This window comes from Oncorhynchus nerka, linkage group LG12 (genome assembly GCF_034236695.1).
Source record: "Oncorhynchus nerka isolate Pitt River linkage group LG12, Oner_Uvic_2.0, whole genome shotgun sequence".
Taxonomy (NCBI): Eukaryota; Metazoa; Chordata; class Actinopteri; order Salmoniformes; family Salmonidae; genus Oncorhynchus; species Oncorhynchus nerka.
The window spans coordinates 12,558,388-12,582,637 of NC_088407.1; the positions used below are offsets into that span (position 1 = coordinate 12,558,388).

The 24,250-nt window shown below is 43.9% G+C and overlaps 1 long non-coding RNA gene across 2 annotated transcripts; it reads right to left on the reverse strand.

The window, feature by feature from the left end:
* Positions 1–20,798: 20,798 nt before the first annotated feature.
* On the reverse strand, positions 20,799–22,803 carry LOC115137876 (uncharacterized). 2 transcript variants are annotated; one of them, XR_003864867.2, is made up of 3 exons: positions 22,571–22,803; positions 21,567–21,620; positions 20,799–21,329 (listed from the first exon to the last, which is right to left on the reverse strand). It is a non-coding gene; the product is annotated as an uncharacterized LOC115137876 (long non-coding RNA). The 2 variants fall into 2 exon arrangements; XR_010465258.1 differs by having other exon boundaries at positions 20,799–21,620.
* Between the last annotated feature and the right edge of the window lie 1,447 nt (positions 22,804–24,250).

Below are 24,250 nucleotides of genomic sequence, written 5' to 3' on the forward strand. Positions count from 1 at the left end.
AGCTGCCTGCACTATTCCAGCACCGTTTCAACTACACATACAGTGTGTTATGTTCTGTTAATTACTGATGTCCCCTTTAAGGATGGAGCACCCTTGGTCATGCCAGTGTTGTTCTATGTTATTCCGGTACTAACTCGTTTGAGTAAACGTGAAGCTCCAGTTCAATTGCTTGTATTCAGAGTCTTTCTTATTACATAAATAAGTACTAAGTGTTAAGACACTACACAGTGACAACTAAAAAAAAAAAAAACGATTTAGTCCAATCAACGTAAGCTAAATATGATGTGGCTGTCTATGATATTGATTTTTTTTTGCCTAGTACGTGCAAGTAGAAAAAAAAACATGTTGACTCACCCTACTTGCAGAGAAACGCCAATATCATCCTCCTCTTTCATGTTGCCCAATGCTCTAACACTCTGTCATGCAGTACACAATTTCATGTTTTGTTGTCTTAGGCTACCTTACTAAAATGCTAGCGTAACTTCCTTTCATGGGCAACAATGCACCAAGGCCAGCTAGTTAACATTAGCACACTACATCTAGCTACATGTTGAACTTCCATCCTCTCTGCCCAAGGGCACAATGTATAAATGTATGGTTGGATCAGAAACGCTGTTATAATCATTGGCCAGAACAAATAATTAAAGTTAAACAACAAGTCCAAATCCCTACCTCCATCAATGGCAAATTTAGGAAAGGGACAAATTTAGCTAGCCAATAGAGGACAACAACACCAGGAGATGCAACAATTCACTTTTTTTTCTGTCAATAATGATGTTTAGCTTGTGATGTGATTGGTCTGAAGCCAAATCCAAACTGGCTTCCCGAAACACTTTTTTTTTGGTGCGCCAGGACCATTCAGAGCTGAGCTCACTCAGTTTAGCTCATCGCTGATGAGCTATTATTTTTAAGAAGGGAGGTCAAATGCTCGCTGGCTTCCCTTGCATTCATTGCTACGGACGGCAACAATGTCATACTCTTTCTGACCAAACAGCATCAGATAGACACGCTTCACATACTGAGACAGAGGGGCGCTGTTTTGTTCGCTCGGATGCTTTCTCCGGTGAGACACATTAAGCCACTTGCAAATCGAAAGGAAATGTATTATTTATTTATTTTTTATTTCACCTTTATTTAACCAGCTAGGCTAGTTGAGAACACCTTTATTTAACCAGCTAGGCTAGTTGAGAACACCTTTATTTAACCAGGTAGGCTAGTTGAGAACACCTTTATTTAACCAGGTAGGCTAGTTGAGAACACCTTTATTTAACCAGGTAGGCTAGTTGAGAACACCTTTATTTAACCAGCTAGGCTAGTTGAGAACACCTTTATTTAACCAGGTAGGCTAGTTGAGAACACCTTTATTTAACCAGGTAGGCTAGTTGAGAACACCTTTATTTAACCAGGTGGGCTAGTTGAGAACACCTTTATTTAACCAGGTGGGCTAGTTGAGAACACCTTTATTTAACCAGGTAGGCTTCGCTCCACAGGTAGTATCACATTTTCATTTCATTTCAGTACAGTACAACGGTTTGATTTGTTTGATCGTAGCTAGCTACATAGCTAGCTACATAGCCGTCTTTGTATCAAAGATAATTGTGTAGTCTAGAGCGATTTTCTAGGTTAGCTAGCCAGCTATTGTCGTTCTTTTAACGCAACGTAACGTAATCAACACTGCTAGCTAGCCAGCTAGCCCCCGAATAGCAGCACTGTAGAAACTATTACACTCAACGGAACGACTTGATTAGTGTAGTGTCAACAACGCAGCCACTGCCAGCTAGCCTACTTCAGCAGTACTGTATCATTTTAATCATTTTAGTCAATAAGATTCTTGCTACGTAAGCTTAACTTTCTGAACATTCGAGACGTGTAGTCCACTTGTCATTCCAATCTCCTTTGCATTAGTGTAGCCTCTTCTGTAGCCTGTCAACTATGTGTCTGTCTATCCCTGTTCTCTCCTCTCTGCACAGACCATACAAACGCTCCACACCGCGTGGCCGCGGCCACCCTAATCTGGTGGTCCCAGCGTGCACGACCCACGTGGAGTTCCAGGTCTCCGGTAGCCTCTGGAACTGCTGATCTGCGGCCAACAACATTTACATTACATTTAAGTCATTTAGCAGACGCTCTTATCCAGAGCGACTTACAAATTGGTGCATTCACCTTATGACATCCAGTGGAACAGTAGTGCATCTAAATCTTTTAAGGGGGGGGGGGGGGGGGGGGGTGAGAGGGATTACTTTATCCTATCCTAGGTATTCCTTAAAGAGGTGGGGCAGAGTTCATCTCAGCCTATGCCTCCCTCCAGTCCCTCGACTTCTTGGCACTGACGGAAACATGGATCACCACAGATAACACTGCTACTCCTACTGCTCTCTCTTCGTCCGCCCACGTGTTCTCGCACACCCCGAGAGCTTCTGGTCAGCGGGGTGGTGGCACCGGGATCCTCATCTCTCCCAAGTGGTCATTCTCTCTTTCTCCCCTTACCCATCTGTCTATCGCCTCCTTTGAATTCCATGCTGTCACATTTACCAGCCCTTTCAAGCTTAACATCCTTATCATTTATCGCCCTCCAGGTTCCTCGGAGAGTTCATCAATGAGCTTGATGCCTTGATAAGCTCCTTTCCTGAGGACGGCTCACCTCTCACAGTTCTGGGCGACTTTAACCTCCCCGTCTACCTTTGACTCATTCATCTCTGCCTCCTTCTTTCCACTCCTCTCCTCTTTTGACCTCACCCTCTCACCTTCCCCCTACTCACAAGGCAGGCAATACGCTCAACCTCATCTTTACTAGATGCTGTTCTTCCACTAACCTCATTGCAACTCCCCTCCAAGTCTCCGACCACTACCTTGTATCCTTTTCCCTCTCGCTCTCATCCAACACTTCCCACACTGCCCCTACTCGGATGGTATCGCGCCGTCCCAACCTTCGCTCTCTCTCCCCCGCTACTCTCTCCTCTTCCATCCTATCATCTCTTCCCTCTGCTCAAACCTTCTCCAACCTATCTCCTGATTCTGCCTCCTCAACCCTCCTCTCCTCCCTTTCTGCATCCTTTGACTCTCTATGTCCCCTATCCTCCAGGCCAGCTCGGTCCTCCCCTCCCGCTCCGTGGCTCGATGACTCATTGCGAGCTCACAGAACAGGGCTCCGGGCAGCCGAGCGGAAATGGAGGAAAACTCGCCTCCCTGCGGACCTGGCATCCTTTCACTCCCTCCTCTCTACATTTTCCTCTTCTGTCTCTGCTGCTAAAGCCACTTTCTACCACTCTAAATTCCAAGCATCTGCCTCTAACCCTAGGAAGCTCTTTGCCACCTTCTCCTCCCTCCTGAATCCTCCTCCCCCTCCCCCTCCTCCCTCTCTGCAGATGACTTCGTCAACCATTTTGAAAAGAAGGTCGACGACATCCGATCCTCGTTTGCTAAGTCAAACGACACCGCTGGTTCTGCTCACACTGCCCTACCCTGTGCTCTGACCTCTTTCTCCCCTCTCTCCAGATGAAATCTCGCGTCTTGTGACGGCCGGCCGCCCAACAACCTGCCCGCTTGACCCTATCCCCTCCTCTCTTCTCCAGACCATTTCCGGAGACCTTCTCCCTTACCTCACCTCGCTCATCAACTCATCCCTGACTGCTGGCTACGTCCCTTCCGTCTTCAAGAGAGCGAGAGTTGCACCCTTCTGAAAAAACCTACACTCGATCCCTCCGATGTCAACAACTACAGACCAGTATCCCTTCTTTCTTTTCTCTCCAAAACTCTTGAACGTGCCGTCCTTGGCCAGCTCTCCCGCTATCTCTCTCAGAATGACCTTCTTGATCCAAATCAGTCAGGTTTCAAGACTAGTCATTCAACTGAGACTGCTCTTCTCTGTATCACGGAGGCGCTCCGCACTGCTAAAGCTAACTCTCTCTCCTCTGCTCTCATCCTTCTAGACCTATCGGCTGCCTTCGATACTGTGAACCATCAGATCCTCCTCTCCACCCTCTCCGAGTTGGGCATCTCCGGCGCGGCCCACGCTTGGATTGCGTCCTACCTGACAGGTCGCTCCTACCAGGTGGCGTGGCGAGAATCTGTCTCCTCACCACGTGCTCTCACCACTGGTGTCCCCCAGGGCTCTGTTCTAGGCCCTCTCCTATTCTCGCTATACACCAAGTCACTTGGCTCTGTCATAACCTCTCACATGGTCTCTCCTATCATTGCTATGCAGACGACACACAATTAATCTTCTCCTTTCCCCCTTCTGATGACCAGGTGGCGAATCGCATCTCTGCATGTCTGGCAGACATATCAGTGTGGATGACGGATCACCACCTCAAGCTGAACCTCGGCAAGACGGAGCTGCTCTTCCTCCCGGGAAGGACTGCCCGTTCCATGATCTCGCCATCACAGTTGACAACTCCATTGTGTCCTCCTCCCAGAGCGCTAAGAACCTTGGCGTGATCCTGGACAACACCCTGTCGTTCTCAACTAACATCAAGGCAGTGGCCCGTTCCTGTAGGTTCATGCTCTACAACATCCGCAGAGTACGACCCTGCCTCACACAGGAAGCAGCGCAGGTCCTAATCCAGGCACTTGTCATCTCCCGTCTGGATTACTGCAACTCGCTGTTGGCTGGGCTCCCTGCCTGTGCCATTAAACCCTACAACTCATCCAGAACGCCGCAGCCCGTCTGGTGTTCAACCTTCCCAAGTTCTCTCACGTCACCCCGCTCCTCCGCTCTCTCCACTGGCTTCCAGTTGAAGCTCGCATCCGCTACAAGACCATGGTGCTTGCCTACGGAGCTGTGAGGGGAACGGCACCTCAGTACCTCCAGGCTCTGATCAGGCCCTACACCCAAACAAGGGCACTGCGTTCATCCACCTCTGGCCTGCTCGCCTCCCTACCACTGAGGAAGTACAGTTCCCGCTCAGCCCAGTCAAAACTGTTCGCTGCTCTGGCCCCCCAATGGTGGAACAAACTCCCTCACGACGCCAGGACAGCGGAGTCAATCACCACCTTCCGGAGACACCTGAAACCCCACCTCTTTAAGGAATACCTAGGATAGGATAAAGTAATCCTTCTCACCCCCCTTAAAAGATTTAGATGCACTATTGTAAAGTGGCTGTTCCACTGGATGTCATAAGGTGAATGCACCAATTTGTAAGTCGCTCTGGATAAGAGCGTCTGCTAAATGACTTAAATGTAATGTTAAATGTAGTTGAGAACACCTTTATTTAACCAGGTGGGCTAGTTGAGAACACCTTTATTTAACCAGGTAGGCTAGTTGAGAACACCTTTATTTAACCAGGTAGGCTAGTTGAGAACACCTTTATTTAACCAGGTGGGCTAGTTGAGAACACCTTTATTTAACCAGGTGGGCTAGTTGAGAACACCTTTATTTAACCAGGTAGGCTAGTTGAGAACAAGTTCTCATTTACAACTGCGACCTGGCCAAGATAAAGTGTAGCAATTCGACACATACCACAACACAGAGTTACACATGGAATAAACAAAACATACAGTCAATAATACAGTAGAACAAAAGAAAACAAAAAGTCTATATTACAGTGAGTGCAAATGAGGTAAGTTAAGGAAATAAATAGGCCTTGGTGGCGAAGTAATTACAATATAGCAATTAAACACTGGAATGGTAGCTCGGCAGAAGATGAATGTGCAGGTAGAGATACTGGGATGCAAAGGAGCAAAATAAATAAATACCAGTATGGGGATGAGGTAGGTAGATAGATATGCTGTTTACAGATGGGCTATGTACAGGTGCAGTGATCTGTAAGCTGCTCTGACAGCTGGTGCTTAAAGCTAGTGAGGGAGATGTGAGTCTCCAGCTTCAGAGATTTTTGCAATTCGTTCAAATTTGTAAGATGAATGCACTAATTGTAAGTCGCTCTGGATATGAGTGTCTGCTAAATTATTTAAATTATAAAAAATGATTAAACACAGAGAGACGAAATAAAAAAATATTTTGTATGTATTTTTGTCTTGGTCAATTTTTGGGGGAAGCCTGGCTACCCTTGGCATCCATGAATACACATCACTGTAACTACATGTACACACACAGTGGTTATCATAAGCATAGAATGATCTGAGATAATCAATTCTTCATCGGGGGTCAACTGTACAGCATTACTCTGTACAAGGTCAAAGGTAAGATGTCATGAATGAGCAGAATTAGGTCAGAATTGATGGCAATAACACAAATGCTTGTTGTGTTATTGCCTGTATGTTTGTTTATCCCATGTGTAACTCTGTGTTGTTGTTTTTGTCGCACTGCTTTGCTTTATCTCTGCCAGGTCGCAGTTGTAAATGAGAACTTGTTTTCTACTGACCTACCTGGACAAATAAAAGGTGAAATAAAAATCCATTTTCAAAAAATGCAAGGAGACCTTTTCTCAAAATTACATTTGACATTTTAACAATTTAGCAGACACTCTTATCCAGAGCGACTTACAATTAGTGCATTCATCTTAAGATAGCTAGGTGGGTCAACCACATATCTGTCATAGTACATTTTGAAGTGCGAATGTTAGTTCAACAAAAGTTAAACACATTTTAGGGGGGCGAGGTGCTGTGGGACAATTTAAGATATACTTTGAAGAGGTTTCAGACGTTTTTCGGAAGATGGGCAGGGACTCTGCTGTCCTAGCTTCAGACCAGGGGGAAGCTGGTTCCACTATTGGGGTGCCAGGACAGAGAAGAGCTTGGAGTTGGGCTGAGCGGTAGCTGCCCTCCCATTGAGGTGGGAGGGCCAAAAGAAGAACTTGGGTTGGATTTTTTTTTTTTATGTATCAATAACATCAGTCCGACCATTCTCTCATCGCCCTGAGAGACATTCCGAATCAAACGACTAGATATTTCTGTTTCTAATTACATTCTTTACAACAGAAATGTGAGCTTCCTAAAATACTCTGTACTGTTTGATCAGAACCTAATTCAAATCAAACTTTATTTACATGTAAAACATTCTACAAATTAAATCCATAATATATTATTTATGGGGCGGCGCACAATTGGTTAAGGGAAGGTTTGGCCAGGGTAGGCTGTCATTGTAAAATAAGAATTTGTTATTTATTAACTAGGCAAGTCAGTTAAAGTTAAACAAAAACATTTTTAAAAATGAATGATCCGGAGTGTTTTTCCTTTCATAAGAGTGTTGTCCACACCCCGCCTTCTGCTCCCCTTTCTGTTTTTCCCTCTCTTTGTGGATATTATCCGTGTGCTTCAACAGATGTGTCTCCAGAGTGAATCTTTTACCACAGACTGAGCAGCCATGTTGTCTCTCCTGTGTGAGTTTGTATATGCAGTCACCATTAAGCCATAGACCGGGGCCCGTGACATGAATGGGCAAAAGCTGTGAGGGAGGAGCTCCCTTCTTAAAGGCCCCAATTCCGAGGACACAGGACTATTTTTGTCCTCTCATACACGAGTAATAAAGCCCTAGTTCACACAGGAGTAATATAATTGTGATTTTTTTTGAATGTATATATATTTTTTAAGCACCCTCAGCACCCCTACATCCCGCGGATACGTCTGTGCCATTATTCATAATTGAAATTGTGTGCCCTCAATTTGCTAGAATGAAATTTGGACAGCCAAGCTATAGGCTTCTGTAGTTTCAAGTTTTAATGTCACATGCACATGGTCTCTTTCGCATAGAGTTAATCAGGCTGATGATTGTCGGGAACTGGAACATTCTGTTCTACACGTCAACCCAGAGCATCCCAAACATGCTCAATGGGAGACATGTCTGGTGAGTATGCAGGCCATGGAAGAACTGGGACATTTTCAGCCTCCAGGAATTGTTTACAGATCCTTGCGACATGGATTATCATGCTGAAACATGAGGTGATGGTGGGGGGTGAATGGTAATGGCTCTAAGGATCTCATCACAGTATATCTGTGCATTCAAATTGCCATCGATAAAATGCAATTATGTTCGTTGTCCGTAGCTTATGCCTGCCCATACCATAAACCCACTGCCACCATGGGGCAGTCTGTTCACAACATTGACATCAGCAAACCACTCTCCCACACAACGCTATACAGGTGGTCTGCGGTTGTGAGGCCGGTTGGACGTACTGCCAAATTCTCTAAAATGAAAAAGGTGGTTTGTGGTAGAGATTAAAGAGAAATTAAATTCTCTGGCAACAGCTCTGGTGGACATTCTTGCAGTCAGCATGCCAATGGCACACTCCCTCAAAACTTGAGGCATCTCTGACATTGTGTTGTGTGACAGAACTGCACATTTTAGAGTGTCTTTTTATTGTCCCCAGCATAAGGTGTAATGATCATACTGTTTAATTAATCAGCTTCTTGATATGCCATATCTGTCATAGGGATGGATTATCTTGGCAAAGTAGAAATGCTCACTAATAGGGTTGGAAACAAATACAATTTGTGCAGAACATTTTTGAAATAAGCTTTTCGTGCGTATGGATACATTTTGGGATCTTTTATTTCAGCTCATGAAACATGGGACCAACACTTGAGTTGTTGCATTCATATTTTTGTTCAGTATATGTCATACATTGCCATAACTGTGCCTGCATATTGCTGTTGTAAATTACGCTTGGTCTCCAAAGCAAATAAACTGTCTTGAATACAAGTTATGTCTACTTATTTGCTATTTTGACAGACTAATCTACTGTTTTATTAAAACACGTTTACTTGCCAACAAATTAAAGTTGATACGATAAACCAACTCCATGCATCATTTGTTTTAGCATTAACACTGAAGCTAGCTGATCCAAACATTTCATGAATATCACAATGAATTTATCAAGGAGTTTAAGTCAACACTGTTGGTGTCTGATGCAGCTGGAATCATTTAATCACTTGTCAGAACACTTGTAAAAAATACGACATAAGACACCATTATATACCTAAACTCAGAAAAAAAGAAACGTCCCTTTTTCAGGGCCCTGTCTTTCAAAGATAATTCGTAAAAATCCAAATAACTTCACAGATCTTCATTATAAAGGGTTTAAACACTGTTTCCCAGGCTTGTTCAATGAACCATAAACAATGAATGAACATGCGTCTGTGGAACGGTTGTTAGTGTCTTAACAGCTTACAGACGCTAGGCAATTAAGGTCACAGTTATGAAATCTTAGGACACTAAAGAGGCCTTTCTACTGACTCTGAAAAACACCAAAAGAAAGATGCCCAGGTTCCCTGCTCATCTGCGTGAACGTGCCTTAGGCATGCTGCAAGGAGGCATGAGGACTGCAGATGTAGTCAGGGCAATAAATTGCGATGTCCGTACTGTGAGACGCCTAAGACAGCACGACAGGGAGACAGGATGGACAGCTGATCGTCCTCGCAGTGGTAGACCACGTGTAACAACACGTGCACAGGATTGGTACATTCGAATATCACACCTGCAGGACAGGTACAGGATGGCAACAACAACTGCCCGAGATATACACCAGGAATGTACTCTCTCCATCAGTGCTCAGACTGTCCGCAATAGGCTGAGAGAGGCTGGACTGAGGGCTGGTAGGCCTGTTGTAAGGCAGGTCCTCACCAGACATCACCGGCAACAACGTCGCCTATGGGCACAAACCCACCGTCGCTGGACCAGACAGGACTGGCAAAAAGTCCTCTTCACTGACGAGTCGTGGTTTTGTCTCACCAGGGGAGATGGTCGGATTCACGTTTATCGTTGAAGGAATGAGTGTTACACCGAGGCCTGTACTCTGGAGCCGGATCGATTTGGAAGTGGAGGGTCCATCATGGTCTGGGGCGGTGTGTCATAGCATCATTGAACTGAGCTTGTTGTCATTGCAGGCAATCTCAACGCTGTGCATTACAGGGAAGACATCCTCCTCTCTCATGTGGTACCCTTCCTGCAGGCTCATCCTGACATGACCCTCCAGCATGACAATGCCACCAGCCATACTGCTCGTTCTGTGAGTGATTTCCTGCAAGACAGGAATGTCAGTGTTCTGCCATGGCCAGCAAAGAGCCCGGATCTCAATCCCATTGAGCACGTCTGGGACCTGTTGGATCGGAGGGTGAGGGCTAGGGCCATTCCCCCCAGAAATGTCCGGGAACTTGCCGGTGCCTTGGTGGAAGAGTGGGGTAACATCTCACAGCAAGAACGGGCAAATCTGGTTCAGTCCACGACGAGGAGATACACTTGAGTACTTAATGCAGCTGGTGGCCACACCAGATACTGACTGTTACTTTGATTTTGACCCCCTTTGTTCAGGGACACACTATTCCATTTCTGTTAGTCACATGTCTGTGGAACTTGTTCAGTTTATGTCTCAGTTTTTGAATCTTGTTATGTTCATACAAATATTTACACTTTAAGGTTTGCTGAAAATAATTGCAGTTGACAGTGAGAGGACGTTTCCTTTTTTTGCCGAGTTTATGTCAAAAAGCTAGAAATATTTAGACCACAATGCAGTTGTGAGTATCCTAGGCAATCTATATTATACCACAACATCAGTCTAACTCAGTGGTTCCCAAACTTTTTATAGTCCCGTACCCCTTCAAACGTTCAACCTCCAGCTGTACCCCCTCTAGCACCAGGGTCAGCGCACTCTGAATTTTTTTTGGTTGCCACCTTTGTAAGCCTGCCACACAAAACACTATACGATACATTTATTAAACATAAGAATGAGTGTGTTTTTGTCACAACCTGGCTCTTGGGAAGTGGCAAAAAGCTATTATATGACCAGGGAACAAATAATAATATAATAATAATCAATAATTTTGCTCTTTATTTAGCCATCTTACATATAAAACCTTGTGAATTTGTGAATAACTCCCCACAGGTTAATGAGAAGGGTGTGCTTGAAAGGATGCACATAACTCTGCGATGTTGGGTTGTATTGGAGAGAGTCTCAGTCTTAAATAATTTCCCACACACAGTCTGTGCCTGTATTTAGTTTTCATGCTAGTGAGGGCTGAGAATCCACTCTCAAATAGGTACGTGGTTGCAAAGAGCATCAGTGTCTTAACAGCGCCATTTCACATCGGTTACACCAGCACACCTCTATATGTTGTAAAAGCGTTACATGCCCATATCATTCAATAGTGCAGAAAATACACGAGAGTTCAGGGACCTTGCTTTAACAAAGTTAACCATTTTCACTGTAGTGTCCAAAAAGTATTTCAAGCTGTCAGGCATTCCTTTGGCAGCAAGAGCCTCTCGGTGGATGCTGCAGTGTTCCCAAGAGCCTCTCAGTGGATGCTGCAGTGTACCCAAGAGCCTCTCGGTGGATGCTGCAGTGTACCCAAGAGCCTCTCGGTGGATGCTGCAGTGTACCCAAGAGCCTCTCGGTGGATGCTGCAGTGTACCCAAGAGCCTCTCGGTGGATGCTGCAGTGTACCCCCTCTCGGTGGATGCTGCAGTGTACCCAAGAGCCTCTCGGTGGATGCTGCAGTGTACCAAAGAGCCTCTCGGTGGATGCTGCAGTGTACCCAAGAGCCTCTCGGTGGATGCTGCAGTGTACCCAAGAGCCTCTCGGTGGATGCTGCAGTGTACCCAAGAGCCTCTCGGTGGATGCTGCATTGTACCCAAGAGCCTCTCGGTGGATGCTGCAGTGTACCAAAGAGCCTCTCGGTGGATGCTGCAGTGTACCCAAGAGCCTCTCGGTGGATGCTGCAGTGTACCCAAGTGGGGTCAGGAGCAACTGCTTGCACTCACGTTATCACTCCACTATGTCTCCCTGTCATGGCTTTTGCACCATCAGTACAGATACCAACACATCCATCAGTACAGATACCAACACATCATGACCACCAAAAATCAATTGGAGAAAGACGTGAGAATGACAAATTTACTCTAATTGTTTTAAATCAGTGCACAAGGCAGGAACATTACATAGTTTATACAATGGAGCATTCAGAGACTGACATTAATGATTGATCAAAATGTAATTAGAGAGTTCAGCTAAGGGCTTTTGTGCTCACGAGTGAATTAAGGGGAGGATGCTTTTGACACCACGGAGGGACAAACAATTGGAACACAAATAATTTCAATTATATATAACTAACTGAAAATGGAGAGCAACTGATCGCTGGCTCCATCAGAATGCCCAGCCCGTAAGGAGCAGAGGACGGGGCTGACTGAGTGTCAGAAAGCACGGACAGAGGCCCAGTCGGCAACGGGTGTGGAGATCATGAAGAGGCCCAGCCAACCACAGGTGTGGAGATCATGAACAGAGGCCCAGCCAACCACAGGTGTGGAGATCATGAACAGAAGCCCAGCCGGTGTAGAGATCATGAACAGAGGCCCAGCCGAGCACAGGTGTGGAGATCATGAACAGAGGCCCAGCCGACCACAGGTGTGGAGATCATGAACAGAGGCCCAGCCGAGCACAGGTGTGGAGATCATGAACAGAGGCCCAGCCGAGCACAGGTGTGGAGATCATGATCAGAGGCCCAGCCGACCACAGGTGTGGAGATCATGAACAGAGGCCCAGCCGACCACAGGTGTGGAGATCATGAACAGAGGCCCAGCCGAGCACAGGTGTGGAGATCATGAACAGAGGCCCAGCCGAGCACAGGTGTGGAGATCATGAACAGAGGCCCAGCCGAGCACAGGTGTGGAGATCATGAACAGAGGCCCAGCCGACCACAGGTGTGGAGATCATGAACAGAGGCCCACCCGACCACAGGTGTGGAGATCATGAACAGAGGCCCAGCCAGACACGGGTGTGGAGATCATGAACAGAGGCCCAGCCAGCCACGGGTGTCAAGGCCACGGACAGAGAACCAGCTGGTGGTGGAGTAGTCCGTACAGGAGTAGAGGACTGATGCGGTTAGAGGTGTGGACTGGATGCATGATTGGCAGCATGTTTTTTTGCATCACTCTTCATCAATGCCACCAAATACCCAGCATACCACAGAGCATTTTTTAACAACCTACATGAAGGTCTGCTTCCTCTAAAGACTGAACTGCCTTGTTGCTGGGTTACCAACTCGGGGCAGTACAGCGCTCCTGGTGAAATGTATCCAGAGATATAGCCCTGGTGTACTCTCTTTTAGAACAGTCTCCTTAAATGGCAAGCATCCTTACTGTCAAATCAAATCTAATTTTAATTATCATATATATAATACAGCAGGGTGTAAACAGTGCAATGACATGCTTACTTTCAAGCCACCTCTCAACATCATTGCATGCAAAGAATATGCGACCAAATACTAAACCTTTGACTACTTTAAAACACATAAGTGAATTTATCCCAATACTTTTGGTTCCTCTTAAATGGGGGGAATATGTAGAACAAATGCTGTAATAAAAAGTGCTGTAATATGAATGAAAATTCCCTCAAATTAAACCTGACATCTGTATCATTGCAAATCCAAGGTGCTGCAGTACAGAGCCGAAACAACAAAACATTTCACTATCTCAATACTGTTGATGGATTATTTGGCTGTTTTGACTGCCAGAGCCAATTCACATTTTAAAAAGAACATTTATGGTCCATGGACTAAGGAGTAACGTTACCCCGAACAGGAACGTAGGACAAGGGACTGACGAGCACAGGTGTGGAGGAGTAGCCCGTACAGGTGTGGAGGAGTAGCCCGTACAGGTGTGGAGGAGTAGCCCGTACAGGTGTGGAGGAGTAGCCCGTACAGGTGTGGAGGAGTAGCCCGTACAGGTGTGGTGGAGTAGCCCGTACAGGTGTGGAGGAGTAGCCCGTACAGGTGTGGAGGAGTAGCCCGTACAGGTGTGGTGGAGTAGCCTGTACAGGTGTGGAGGAGTAGCCCGTACAGGTGTGGAGGAGTAGCCCCCGTACAGGTGTGGTGGAGTAGCCCGTACAGGTGTGGAGGAGTAGCCCGTACAGGTGTGGAGGAGTAGCCCGTACAGGTGTGGTGGAGTAGCCTGTACAGGTGTGGAGGAGTAGCCCGTACAGGTGTGGAGGAGTAGCCCGTACAGGTGTGGAGGAGTAGCCCGTACAGGAGTGGAGGACATGGGACTGACTGATGCAGCTGTGGACTGGATGCTGGTAGAGGGGGTGAGAGTAGAACGAAAAGGTGCCAAGAAGAGGCAGGGCTGTCTCCACCACCGGAACTGTCAGGTCCTGAAATTCCACAAGCTCGACAAAGCCCTCATCATCCTCCTCTTGGACATCAGGATCACCTGTCTCCAGTTCCTCAATGGCAGCCTTGTGATCCTGCAGCACCAAACCAGTCTGACCGAAGAGGTACTCCACCAAGCCAGTCTGACCGAAGAGGTACTCCAAACTTATCAGCTCCCCTAAAGGAAAATAAACAAGATAAATATATGAGAATACACAGGACTGACAACAGAATAATTCAATAATAACATTTCACACAGAAACGTGTTGCTGTTTGTGTTAAATATAAATGCTGCATTAGTTTCTAAATGAAATTATATTGCCATTACCAGTGTATTTGCGTGGAACAGTGTAAGGAACCATACGTTCCAACTGATGACCTTCCTACTGCACAGAATGTGGGCAATGCAGCTTAACCTGCCAGAGCATCCTGGGCATCCAGAGCAGCAGAGGATCGGCAAAGTCCCTCTCCATCTCTACTGAGCTGCAGATGGCGGTGGAGGGTCGGTCCCACCACACCACATTTTGTCAACCCTGGCAAAGTCCATCTCTACTGAGCTGCAGATGGCGGTGGAGGGTCGGTCCCACCACACCACATTTTGTCAACCCTGGCAAAGTCCATCTCTTGAATCCCATTCCCCAACCACCTGAACAATGCCTTGGACACCCACTTATGATCCACATCAGGCAAAATACATTGCTATCCCTTTGGGAAGGAATATGTAATCTCACTGAAATCCAAAGACAACAACATCCCCACACGAGAAATAATGTATTGTTGATAAATTCCCCAAAGGACAGGTCGTCATATCACATGAGACATACTGTGTAGGCCTAGTACAGCAGTTAAAATGCAAGTCATCACTATAAATAGGCTGGAAGGGCTGAAAAGTAGAACTATTAATTTAATTAGATCAATAGATTAAAGGAACCATATGTTCCTTTAAGACAATATTTCGTTTTACTTATCTATTATCGCCATAAACTAAACATCATAATTATTGAAAATAATAACTCCAGATTAGTATGAAAATCGTGGGGTTAACAGACTATTTTGATGGTCAGTCATCTGACGTTAAACTAGCTAACTTCAATAAACCTGTGTCAAAACACCAGTCACTAACATGTTTTTATTTATTTATTTTTATTTCACCATTTAACCAGGTAGGCAAGTTGAGAACAAGTTCTCATTTACAATTGCAACCTGGCCAAGATAAAGTAAAGCAGTTCGACACATACAACGACACAGAGTTACACATGGAGTAAAACAAACATACAGTCAATAATACAGTATAAACAAGTCTATACGATGTGAGCAAATGAGGTGAGATAAGGGAGGTAAAGGCAAAAAAAGGCCATGGTGGCAAAGTAAATACAATATAGCAAGTAAAACACTGGAATGGTAGATTTGCAATGGAAGAATGTGCAAAGTAGAAATAAAAATAATGGGGTGCAAAGGAGCAAAATTAATTAATTCATTAAATACAGTAGGGAAAGAGGTAGTTGTTTGGGCTAAATTATAGGTGGGCTATGTACAGGTGCAGTAATCTGTGAGCTGCTCTGACAGTTGGTGCTTAAAGCTAGTGAGCTATGTTAAGATGGCGTTACTGTAGCTACACTGTCAATCTTGTTAACCGAACCGTGCTAACATATTACTGTAGCCTAATACACAGATCTTACTTGCTAGATATTCCGATCGATGATGATGATCCATGAAAACGGCAGGCAACAAAAAAATTGTAGTAGCTAACGTTATTTCAGAAAATAAAGATAATTCGAGAACAAAATTACCTGAGGAAATATATTTGTCCATGGTCCTCTTCTAGCGTTTAAAGGTCCCGCCACAGGTCATAGCTAACGTTAGTTCAGAAAGGAAAGAAAACTCGGGAACAACATGACCTAAAAGGAAATACATTTTTCCACACCCCCATCTGCACGTCTATCACTCCAGTGTTAATGTTATATTGCAATTATTTCGCCTCTATGGCCTTACCTCCCTACTCTTTTACATTTGCACACACTGTACATATATTTTTATATTGTGTTATTGACTGTACGTTTGTTTATGTGTAACTGTGTACTTTTTTCGCACTGCTTTGCTTTATCTTAGCCAGGTCTCAGTTGTAAATGAGAACTTGTTCTCAACTGGCCTACCTGGTTAAATAAAAAAGTTTAACTTCCACACTTCTTCTTCGTCTGTATTAAGCGAGGGTTATTCGCATAAACCCAACGCAGTGCCCCCTAGTGGATGAGTTCTACTAGACACTACAGACCAGTGGTAACGGAAACCAATTAAATAATGTTGGAAAACCTTTACTATAAGTAATAGTGATCTAGGATGATAATTTCTTGCGTGAACTGATTTGAAAGACAACACATTTTATTTTATATATTACCAGGCAGGTCAGTTAAAAAAACACATTCACACAGGCTGACAACTGCAACAGCTTGGGACTCATGTGACAGTGTGCAGTAAACTAGAGAATGCAGTTACAAAGAATGCTATTGAATTAGGAAACACTGTAGTGCACGTAAAACATAGTCTGTACTTACAGAAGTGCACTTATCAGGAGTGGCCTGTGTATCAGCTAACCTTAATATTGATTCAAAATATTGAATAAATATTATGACTGAGCAGCATTAGGTCAACATGGATGAGAGATACTCTTGGACAAATGGAATGTTATATTTTCTGGAAAATATTTTAACTTATCAATAAGATCTGTATCACCTTGAGAAACATTCCAAAACAAACAATCAGCAATTCCTGTTTAATGACGTGAAAATATCAACAGACTGAACAGCAGACCTCTGATTCCTATAATACTATTTACATCAAAATATTTACATGGTTGTTTATCTCACATCCAATTCTCTGAAACAAATAGCATAAATTATCGAGTTGCTTTGGTTTCCTAAGAGTGATATCCACATCCTGCCTTTTAATTACCATCTGTTGACAGAACATCTTAGATCTAATTTTCTTTCAGTTTTCTTCCTTTGTGGATGTTTTTATTTTTTTTACATGTGTCAGCAGATTAGTCTTCTGAGTGAAGCTCTTCCCACATTCACCACAGCTAAATGATTTCTCCCCTGTGTGAGTACGTATATGATTGGTTAGGTTGTTCTTGAGATTGAAGCCTTTCCCACAGTCACCACAGCTAAATGGTTTCTCTCCTGTGTGAGTCAATATATGCCTGGTTAGGTGCTCCTTGCGATTGAATCTTTTTCTTCAGTCACCACAGCTAAATGATTTCTCTCCTGTGTGAGTCAGTATATGCTTCTCTAGGACTCCCTTCTGACTAAAACATTTTCCACAGTCACCACAGCTGAATGATTTCTTTCCTGTGTCAATCCTCATGTGATTGGACAGAACTCCTTTGCATTTGAAGGTCTTGCCACAAACTGGACAGATACAGGGTTTCCCACTGTGACAGAGTTGGACATGGGCCTTCAGTTTACAGGTGGAGTTGTAGAGTTTATTGCAGAACCGACATTCACTGGGTCTCTTCTTGGTTAAGGTCAGAGTGCCAAAAGGTTTGAGATCCACTGGGTTAGAGTCACTCTCTCTGTTCTCCACAGTCTGGGTTTGGGGAAGAGTCAAGGACCAAATTGGGTTCAAATCACATTCACTTTTCAAACAAGGAGGAGTGAAAATGAACTCTATGACATCAGGCTCCAGACCTTGAAGCCAGTCTTCCTCCTGACTGGTCCGGAGTTCCTCCTTTTCCTCTTTGATCTGGGTGGGTTCTGTGTCCTCCTGCCCCAGTGCTGCTGTGAGGAACATCCTCTTCAGAGATAGTCAGAGAGAGCTGCAGGGAGTCTGGAGGGAAATCCAGACCAAAGTGCAGACATTTTATTTGAACGTGCTCAGAGTAATGTGACACCTGCCATTGTCAACGCACACCTGTCCTTTACCACTCCATCTGAGATGTGTTTATTTCAGAAACAGTACTGACACATTCCAGGAACTTGAGAAAGGTGGGAGCGTTCTCCCTCCACTCAGCCAGAACCTTCTCCCACTTGAGAAAGGTGGGAGCGCTCTCCCTCCACTCAGCCAGAACCTTCTCCCACTTGAGAAAGGTGGGAGCGTTCTCCCTCCACTCAGCCAGAACCTTCTCCCACTTGAGAAAGGTGGGAGCGTTCTCCCTCCACTCAGCCAGAACCTTCTCCCACTTGAGAAAGGTGGGAGCGCTCTCCCTCCACTCAGCCAGAACCTTCCCCCACTTGAAGCTCTTTATGTCATCCGGGTTGATGCGTTGGAGGGAATTGAACCTCACGCTGGTTAGATTTCTACATTCCTTTTCCACAACGCTAAGCACCTCGTTGACCGTTACGTCACGTAAGCCAGGTACGGACATGACACACCTTGGTAGCGTGTGGTATCATCCCTAGGCCAGGTTAGTTCCAATTTTCTCAAACGGACCTTTAAGGATCCTACGGCAGGTAGCCTAGTGGTTAACATAGTCCTTTTAATTTTGACCACTGCCCAAAGGACACTATGTAGGGACTAGGGGGCCATTTGGGACACAGCTTTGAACTTGGTAGTTTATTAGGATCCCTATTAGCTGTTGCAAAAGCAGCAGCTACTCTTCCTGGGATTCACAAAAAACGTGAAACATAATACAGAATGACATAATGCAGAACCATTAATAGACAAGAACAGCTCAAGGACAGAACTACATACATACAAATACATGTTTTAAAGGCACACGTAGCCTACATATCAATGCACACACACAGATGGTGTTCTATTGGACAAATTGAGATTGGGAGATGGGTGGGGATAAGGTTATGTAATCTCAATGTCATAGCTATGACCTCAGATAACATGATTTGGTACAAATTAACTATTTGGTGCATGATTGGAAATGAAATACATCACTACAGCCAAATTCGTTCCACGGATGGCCGAGGGTCTGCGGGTTTTCACTCCTCCCTTGTACTCGATTGATGAATTAAAGGTCACTAAATCGGTAAGGAACTCCCCTCACCTGGTGTTCTATGGCTAAGGATCTGACCTGTGTTTTCTATTTTCGGCAAAAAAAATGACATACCCAAATCTAACTGCCTGTAGCTCAGGACCTGAAGAAAGGATATGCTGATTCTTGATACTATTTGATATGTTGATTCTTGATACCATTTGATATGCTGATTCTTGATACCATTTGATATGCTGATTCTTGATACTATTTGAAAGGAAACACAGCAGGGGCTCAAACTTTAGATCCCAGTTCCTACATTTGAATATAAAATTGATTTTATCAAACAAAACTATGCTACATTTTATCTCTGGGTCCTTCAGGATGGCAAATCAGAAGAAGATTAGTGAATGTAAGTACATTATTTACCTTCAGAGGTGAATGTATCAAACCAAGTGATAAGTTCTCTGTCGTTGTGCACTCTCCTCAAACAATAGCATGTTATTTTAACAAGAATTTAAACGTTCAGCCCATATAAGACATGTCTATGTCCTGGAAAGTTTGCTGTTACTTACAACGTCAGGCTAATCACATGAGCGCATGTTAGCTCAACTGTCCCGGTATAGGGACACCGATCCCACAGAGGTTCATAAAAAGGAAAAAACAAAAACCCGCAGACACTCGGCCCTCCATGGAATGAATTTGACACCCCTGTACTACAGGTTATACAGACAGTACTATGAAATGGACACAGTCAAGGAAATCGAGGCACGTAGCTACAGCAGGGTTGGGATCAATCTCATTTCAACGCCAGTCAATTCAGGAAGTACACAGGAATTAAAATTCTCTTCAACAAAGAACATTTTGAGTTGGAATTTGGTTTCCTTTCTGAAATAACTGGATTTGAAATGGAATCGACCCCAACCCTGCTGTACATATACACAGTACCGTTGAGGACAATAACAAGCTAGATAATTACACAAACACCAACATTTAACTACAGCACAACTGTCAGCTGGACCCATATCCACAAAGATCCTCAGAGTTAGAATGCTGATCTAGGATCAGGTCCCAACCCGTCCATATAATCTAATTCATTATGAGCTAAAAGGCCAAACTGATCCTAGATCAGTTAGTTCTTTGGAAAAGGGCTCTACGCTGCATAATACATTTTATTGACAGATAGAACATTGATACTAACCTTTATGGTTTCTGGAGACCACATTACAGGAGTTGGTGTGGTCGGTGCAGTCACAGTGGTTGATGATGTTGATGAAGGGACGGATACAGAATGAATCAGATTTCTTCATGCAGAGCCAATCTGTCTTGCAGCAGACAGAAGTGACAGAGTGTGGCTTTTTTTCCCTCTCCGTCGATTTCTCAGTAGACGTGGTGCACCTTTTAAATCCGACTGTATTCTCCCTTGTCATGTTTTTCACCAGACCAGTGATTCTCTGAGCATCAAATCAAATTGTATTTGTCACACATACACATGGTTAGCAGATGTTAATGCAAGTGTAGCGAAATGCTTGTGCTTCTAGTTCCGACAATGCAGTAATAACCAACAAGTAATCTAGCTAACAATTCCAAAACTACTACCTTATAGAGACAAGTGTAAGGGGATAAGAATATGTACATAAAGATATATGAGTGAGTGATGGTACAGAGCGGCATAGGCAAGATACAGTAGATGGTATCGAGTACAGTATATACATATGAGATGAGTATGTAAACAAAGTGGCATAGTTAAAGTGGCTAGTGATACATGTATTACATAAGGATGCAGTAGATGATATAGAGTACAGTATATACGTATACATATGAGATGAATAATGTAGGGTATGTAAACATTATATTAGGTAGCATTGTTTAAAGTGGCTATAGTGATATATTTTACATCATTTCCCATCAATTCCCATTATTAAAGTGGCTGGAGTTGAGTCAGTGTGTTGGCAGCAGCCACTCAATGTTAGTGGTGGCTGTTTAACAGTCTGATGGCCTTGAGATAGAAGCTGTTTTTCAGTCTCTCGGTCCCAGCTTTGATGCACCTGTACTGACCTCGCCTTCTGGATGATAGCATCTGCGTTACAGCTGTGATACTGGGAGAGCAGACCTTTGCAGTTGCTACAGACAGACGTCAGGTTATCGACAACGGTTACGGGTCCCATCAGCTCCTCCAAGGCAGTGTAGTAGTCAGTTTTTATTGAATAATCTTTCCCTAAAAGTAAATCATTCTTCTTCGTTATTGCATCAAATGTACATCAACACATTCAACACCATTCTTCTTCCAGCCCTTTGGATACCGGGGTTGTTGACAAATCCGTTTTTTTCCCCCAGGAGACAGTGGCTGCTCCATGTTTGTCCTCCTGTCCTTAATCTCAGACACACAGAAATAAAATATACCGTCAGATTGCTTGATTATGTTCTGGGGAGACGTCTCCAACACTATAAAACAGAAATTCTCAGTCAAATCCTGATCAGCGACGAAAAATCTGCATAGCAGAAGAATAATCGTCACATCCCAGTCAGTCAATAGATGCTACTACCATTTATGTTACATGCATCTGCCACAAGAGTTTATCCTGCCCCAGACTGGGGCTCCCCTCCTACTCACAGTCCTGCTACTCAGGGGGAACCTCCTCTTCAGAGACAGAGAGCTGCAGGGAGTCTGGAGGGAAGGAGAGGAGGAGCAGAGGTTATCTATACAGCCTTTAGACATGCCGGAGTGCACAATCCCATTTCAATAGTTTTTTTGTGACACAGACAACCATTTAATTATATAGTAGCGACCTTAACCCAATACCTAGCGACCTTGTCAAGAGGTTCGGACCTCTTGGTGTAAGGGTTAAGGCGTTAGCTTGACAGTCGCTGGACCTTGGATCAAGACCAGGCTGGGGCTATGCTCTGAATTCACCACATTGCCTTGGAAGTGTGATGGTGCCCGTGAGGCCATCAGAGACACATGTACACAAGAGGGGTGTGTTATAGATGGAAGGGGGTAATGTAGTGACCTTAACCTAACGACCTAGTCAAGAGGTTCAGACCAGGAATGTGACAAATACATTTTTAAAAAAATACAGTTTAAACTGCAATTTTTTCTCCTCTGATTTCTAAATATTTCATCTTTAACATTCAAAAGTGCCAATATTTTTGGGACTACCAAGAAATGTTTTGGTGAATTATATGAATCATGCATTGAACTGCATCCATCTATCCACCAATCTACATTGGCAGAATACTAACAATCTACATCATGGAATGTTGAGTCAAATATAACCTATTTTTAAAACCTTCTATGAAGTTGGTTTTAGAGCATAAACGGGGAATTTGATATTGACTGATATAAATTTCTGTTTCATATCTGCAAATGACTTAAAACGCTGTCAGTTCGACTTTAACCAGTCAGACAATATGCTGCCGCAGCTGTAGAAAGTCGATAACTATGACAACGGCGCGACCGAGTGAAGGGGGTGCAACCCATGAATAGGCCTGCAAGACGGGATATTTGGGGGATAAATAGTTGATTATATGATCCCTATTTGCCTAAACAGTTTATAATTTGGTTAGAACTGTAGCTAATGGCTAGATATTATTAGATATACCTAGCTACATACGAACCTATTCGGCATAGTTTTATCTCGTGTAACCCGGAGCTGTTTCAGTAGCCGACCATTCATCTCAGACCCTGTAAGTTACTCAGCTACCATTTTCTCAACTGCTCCTAAATTCTCAACAGCAGCCACCTTTAATTGATAATTTAAAATATCACGCAATGACTGTAGTTTAGACATGTTTCAGTCGAATGAACGTTGTATATTATTTTAGCACTGCCTTCGTCCCCGAAGACAGAATGCCGGTCACAAACAAAAGCAACCCGCAAGCAGTTCCACTTAAGCGTTATTCTTCTTCTTCGGTGGGTTTTAAAGGCGTTTGGCATCGAATATGTTGAAATACCGCCCCCAAGTGGAATATAGTATAAATCCATTATACTTTATTTTATTTTTGTATTTTATTTCACCTTTATTTAACCAGGTAGGCAAGTTGAGAACAAGTTCTCATTTACAATTGCGACCGGGCCAAGATAAAGCAAAGCAGTTCGACAGATACAACGACACACAGTTACACATGGAGTAAAACAAACATAGAGTCAATAATACAGTATAAACAAGTCTATATACAATGTGAGCAAATGAGGTGAGAAGGGAGGTAAAGGCAAAAAAGGCCATGGTGGCAAAGTAAATACAATATAGCAAGTAAAACACTGGAATGGTAGATTTGCAATGGAAGAATGTGCAAAGTAGAAATAAAAATAATGGGGTGCAAAGGAGCAAAATAAATTAATTAATTAAATACAGTTGGGAAAGAGGTAGTTGTTTGGGCTAAATTATAGGTGGGCTATGTACAGGTGCAGTAATCTGTGAGCTGCTCTGACAGTTGGTGCTTAAAACTAGTGAGGGAGATAAGTGTTTCCAGAAGAATGCCAGCAATTGGCCTATAAGTGGCGCTGTTATGAGCAGTCTCACTTAAACCCTCAAATCCGCATATAATGATATATTATCACTTGTGAATGATGCCCAACATAAGAAACAAGGACTTTTTTTTATGCGACTAATAAGGCATGTAATAACAGGTGCTCCCGGGTGGCGCGAGCGGTCTAATGTACTGCATCTCAGTGCAAGAGACACTACCTGGTTCGAATCCAGACTGAGTCACATCCAGTCGTGATTGGCCCAGCGTCGTCCGGGTAAGGCCTTCATTGTAAATAAGAATTTGTTCTTAGCTGACTTGACTCGTTAAATAAATTAAATCACAACTAAAGTGACCACATAATTCGGCGTTACAACGGGTGTTGAGCCTAACTGGCATATATAAGCAGTGTGTGAGTTTCAAGTTTGGGGAAAATAAATGTCACCATAAACATGCACCTTTATAATAAGAGCATTACTTGCATTTGCGGTCCCTTTTGATAATGGTGTTTTCCGCTAATGGAACATTCGCGCTTATAGCCCACTACCATGTGCGCATTGCTGCGCTTATAATGTGAATAAATATCCTAATAGTTTCTTAAACATTTTAAGCTAAACGTTCTGATCTGTTGTGTCAGCCACATTGCATTAAAAAAAAACATATTTGATGCTAGTCGTTAATTTGGGATCTATTGTATCCCACAACTGTCCCAGACTATGTTTGGAATATTTATTTCTCGCACAGAATGGAATAGGTCGACTATTGTACTATGGGGGATAGGAGATTGACATAGACTAGTGCTTTTGCTGTTCGTTAGGCCTACTCATCTTG